The 5,184-nt window shown below is 46.8% G+C and overlaps 1 pseudogene; it reads left to right on the plus strand.

Annotated features, from left to right (window-relative positions):
- The first annotated feature begins 212 nt into the window (after positions 1-212).
- On the plus strand, positions 213-1,681 carry LOC123057111 (peptidyl-prolyl cis-trans isomerase FKBP15-1-like; annotated as a pseudogene).
- Positions 1,682-5,184: the final 3,503 nt, after the last annotated feature.

Here is a 5,184-nt window from a genome sequence, read left to right on the forward strand (position 1 = left end):
TGAACACCCTTACTATGGAGGGTAGAGATTTTCTGTATCTTTTTCTAGAAAGTGAGATTTTCTTTATCTACATGCCTAGCTTTCAGACACTCATTAAGTCTTAATCTACAATTGTGCAACATTCGATTAATAAAGTTCCAAAGCAATCATACACAGACTATGCTTTCGTTCTTATTACATTCCAGTTACAGTATCACTGTGACTGACTTCACATGACACTGTTTTTCTTTGGCTCGTCCTCTTTCCAGTACAAGCCTGAATCATGTACGCTACAAGCTCACAAAGGCGACAAGATTAAAGTGCATTATCGTGTAAGTATTTGACCGACACTTTTATCTGAAGTCAGCAATCCTATTCACTCATGATATTTGATAGTACTCTAGTCAAAAGAAATAATGACTGTAGCTAATTATACCAAGCCTGCAATTCCAGGTCTCGGAAGCAAGGGCCACTGAGTTTCCCTTACTGTAATATTCACACTGTTCCTTGCAATGCCTTTATGAATGGCATTGTCCAAATACGATGCGCACTCACATTTTCCACGGCACTTTATCATGAATCAGTTGTGATAGCTACTTAACGCGGTGTCTCTTAACATGAAACAGTTGAGATGCCTTGCAGATAAAGTGAGAAACAGCATGTCAGAGTGACCCTAGTAATTTATGGCCTTTTATTGCGTTGTTTACCTGGTTTGTTTCTCATGTTTGCCTCAAAGAACTATTTGATGCTTTTCCTGTAGCGATTTGTTTCGACAGTCTTGTCGTTCAGCTGAAAGCTTGACTATGCTTGCAGAGGACACTCACTGATGGATCATTATTTGATTCTAGCTACGACAGAGGTGATCCCTTCGAATTTACTCTTGGGAACGGCCAGGTGATAAAAGGTGAACTGTCTTGGAGAAATGGCATACGATCATTGGTCTATCTGTGGTCCATATTGTACTGTCTTGAACGAACAACAATGTATAATATGTTACAAAAAAACGTGGAGAAATGGCCTGCATTGTTCTTATCAGAAACTTTGACGATGGCACCAACCCACATTATTGTTTCCATCTGTGTGTAGGTTGGGACCAAGGTTTACGTGTCGGCGAAAAGCGAAAGCTAAGACCTAAGAATACCCGCAAAGATGGGTTACGGCGAGCGAGGCTCCCCACCAAAGATTCCAGGTATGGCTTGTCATTTGTATGTTTGCTTGATATGGTCCTTGTGATGAAATCATATCTGGTGTACTGTTTAGACCGTCAACTTTTATTGCCATTCCAGCGTGTTTGTTACCTGCATCAATCCTATGATACGAACACACGGCATGCCGCCGTGTGCTCTTTCATTGACCGGCAATGCTGACTGGCAGTTTTGAACTCTGATGATAGGCGGTGCAACTCTTGTTTTCGACACGGAGCTCATCGCCGTGAATGGGAAGACGTCTGCTGGCGCCGCCGCGGAGAGCGACGACAGCGAGCTTTGATGCATGTTTGACTTGCGTTTCTGCGAGTTCGCCGCCTGAAAGGGCCGCCGTTTTTGAACGATTTTCCATCATGTTTAAAGTGTTACAGAGACCGGTTAGATTGCTGTACCAAAGGATCGTTATGACCAACAGCTGATCTATATGACGCGAAACATCTTTTCACTCCTGATGGGTGTGAGGCTGTTAGTAGTGACAACACAAGCATCTTCTGTTTGTTGGACTGTGCGGCTGTTAATGATGAATGAGCACCAGCACTACACAACTCGACTACTCGAGCATGCAGTGTGGTGATCACTGGAGAATGAATGAATGATCATGTGAACGCCGGTCTCACATTCTCGCGTGTCGCGGCACAGATCCCGTGGGCCTCACCTCGTGGAATATATGTTCTTCATGTTCATGGTATCCAGCACTCGCAGTGCGCCAGTGCTCCGGGGGCAGGCAGGCAGGCAGCAGCATCGCCACGAGCTTTTAGCTTTTCATCAGTCTTCATTCAAACATGTACGTATAGGCCAGGCCACAGTGCGCGCCTCTGAGCCCATGCGGTTTGCCGTCGACTGTGGATCGGGCACAGGCACAGGGATAAGCCCTGAACGAGTGCATGCACCCTGCTCTTTTGTTGCTTGTGCGTGATCCACTGTGGATCGTCTGATCTTTTCTCACTTGCGCGCTAAAATGTTGTGTTTGCTCCTCCAGAGAGTACACAGTGCGCGCACGGATGCATGCGGCCAAGCGCCACGGGCAGTGACACCTGACCAAACGACTCTACACACACCAACAGTAATATGCGTACAAACCAGACGAGGAGGTGTCGGGCAGCGGCGAGCAGATGGCCCGAAACTCGCGCAGGATTGCAATCCTGATGACTGACCGGGGCAGTACTGCTGGTGCTGGGTCGACAGTCGTCAAGACGGACCTCTCGCGTCGAGTCTCGACCAGGTTTCCAAGAGCATCTGGATGCATGCGTGCATGCGTACGTACGTCTTTGCTTGTCTAGATTTCACACGAACCAAGTCGAAGGAACCCGAGGAGGACGACGACAGGCGCGGGCGGGTCAAGGACTCAAGGCCAAGGCGGGGTCGACCGATTGGACGCGTCCGCGGGGAGCTACGAAAATCTCGCGGCGGGCGACGCCTGCCTGCGTCGGTAGACTGCACCAGCGTGTACTGGTGGTGTAGACCGGAGAGCAACGCACCGCACGCGCCGGCCCCGGTGGTGGAGTGACCGGACAAAGCGTGCCGTCTCCTTCCCCCTCCCGTGGCCATGGCCGTCCGGCGACTGTGCACCCACACATCGCGCTGCCCCTGCAGTGAAAAGCGGCCATTCCCACTCGTGCGATCCCACGGTGACGGTGGCGCTAGTGCTAGGTGTGTGCTTGTGACGGTGACGTAATGTTTCTCTAATGCAAGAGAAAACAATAAATGAACTGTCGAGTGAAGTGAGGTGCAGTAGGCTAGCCGGAGAATCTCCTTTTAACTGAATGTCGTGGCAGGGTTGTCCACAAGTGCTCTCTTTCTCTCACTCTCTGCAAGGACAGTAAGAATATAAACGGGGTCCGTTCGTGCCTTACAGTATCGCTTTGTTGCGTAACTAAACACGTACTGATCAGGATGGGAATGGCTAGAAATCAGTCAGCTGAATTTCAGATTTGAAGTCAGTCGATTTTTGCACTGTTGGATGGAAAATCAATGGCCCACGATCTTCTTCAACCTCTGAACACATCTCCTTCATTCATTGAGAAATCAATTGACGCCGAATTCGCATCAGCTGATTGATGTGCAGCTAAACTGTATCAGGATCGCTCTGTCCTTACCACCACCCCTCCTGATTGATCGGTGATGCCCTCGCCTAGGCGGTAGACGGACCCTACCGTCTACACCGCCATTGCCTCCTTCAGTGAAACAAGTCCCAATAATATCCCTGCCCATTGTCTCTAGTGGTAGTGTACCTCTCTACCTCTGCCACCCTAGCCGTCAAATAGGGCATGTACTGAGACAGATATTCCCTGTTTAATCCCCACCCACCTACTAGCACTCTCTGTCATGCCGTCATGCGCTAAGGTTACCAGTACTAACCAATAATTATACAGTATCAGCAGTGCCCACTTTCTAATCACCCCTGTTACCTCAATGATTTGAGCCCATGTTATGTTACCGAGATGTTTGTCTGCCTGCATGCGAGTGTGTGTGAAGGCCACCGGTAAAACGGTAAGGCCTCCTTTTGTTTGTAGGAATCTTATTGGATTTCTATAGGATAGGATTTACATAGGAAAATTTCTTTTGAAGCCCTTTGATTTGTAGGAATGAATTCTTATTCCTATGTAGGATAGGAATCAATCCTTTATATTTTGGAGGGGAAAAACATTAGCTAAGACTCAATGGAAAAATTCCTATCTTATGCATCAAATGACATCTCTTTCTCTAGGAAGTAAGATACATGTCATCTCACTTTCTATGATTTTCCTATTCCTATAACATTCTTATTCTACGAACCAAAAGAGGCCTAAAAGGCGATCGGGCAGGCAGCTTTAGGGGTGGAAATTGGTAGCGGATAATCCGAAATATCCGATATTCGTATTCGAGAAAATGCCTATTCGTATCCGAAACATCCGCATCCGGACCAAAATGGAAATGGAAATTATCCGTATCCGAATTTATTAAACAAATAAAAAATAAAATATGGTAGGAGATTTTGAGACAAATATGGATATGGAAGTGGATATATCCGTATCCAAATAAGATTATGGGAGGTAATTTTCAAAATTCTAGACCTAATATTCCAATTATCCAACATAAAAGCCAAATAAGTGGTCAAATTTTACTATTTATATGATTAAACTTATAAATTATTATGCATTACAATAATATTTATTCATAAACCTATTTATCATTGACTTATTGTATATCACAAGTTGATTATTTCAGGTCACATAGGTATCGACTAATTTACTTAAGCAATATGTTGATATTATTCGTATCCGTTCCGAATCAAGAAAATATTCGATACGTATCCGTATTCGAATAATATCCGAGCCGCATCCATATCCGATAACATCCGTATTCAGATTCGTATTCGTTTTCAAAATATGAAAATGGAAGTGGCAAGAGCACTATCCGATCCGCATCCGATCCGTTTCCACCCCTAGGCAGCTTTCTTTTCTCCACGTCGATCCACCGCCAGTGGATTGCCGGTGCGGGCGTGTTGCACCTTTCACCAACTATTGGTACGAGAACCGCGCTTCGGTACAACCCCCCCCTTCCTCCCCAAACGTAACGTACATGGGGCAGGGGTCCTTTCACACGGCGTATTAGAATACGTGCCCACAGCTACGGCCGCCCGCATCGCCGTACGGCCCAGTGGCGTATGCCCGCCCGCCCGCTATGTCGTCGTGCTGTGTACGTCCACGTTGTTCGAAAAGAAACGCCCGATCGCCGAACCCTATTTTCCCCTCGCCTCTGCCACCGCCGCTGCCAGTCGTCGTCCACAACCGCCGCGGTCGGCCAAACACCACTGCCGTCGTCTGCTCCACGTGATGTTCGTCGTCACGCCTTCATCATCGGCCAATATCAACGCTTTTGTCATGTCTGGCGGCGGCAACGAGGTACGTGAGCCCTGGTCATAGTGATTTAAAAACAGATTTTAGTTGCGATGATGTTATGTGGTGTTTGAATAGATCTAAGATTATATATAAACAAGTATAGATGGAGCCAGAAATCG

The sequence above is a fragment of the Triticum aestivum genome, chromosome 3A (assembly GCF_018294505.1).
Source record: "Triticum aestivum cultivar Chinese Spring chromosome 3A, IWGSC CS RefSeq v2.1, whole genome shotgun sequence".
Classification (NCBI taxonomy): domain Eukaryota; kingdom Viridiplantae; phylum Streptophyta; class Magnoliopsida; order Poales; family Poaceae; genus Triticum; species Triticum aestivum.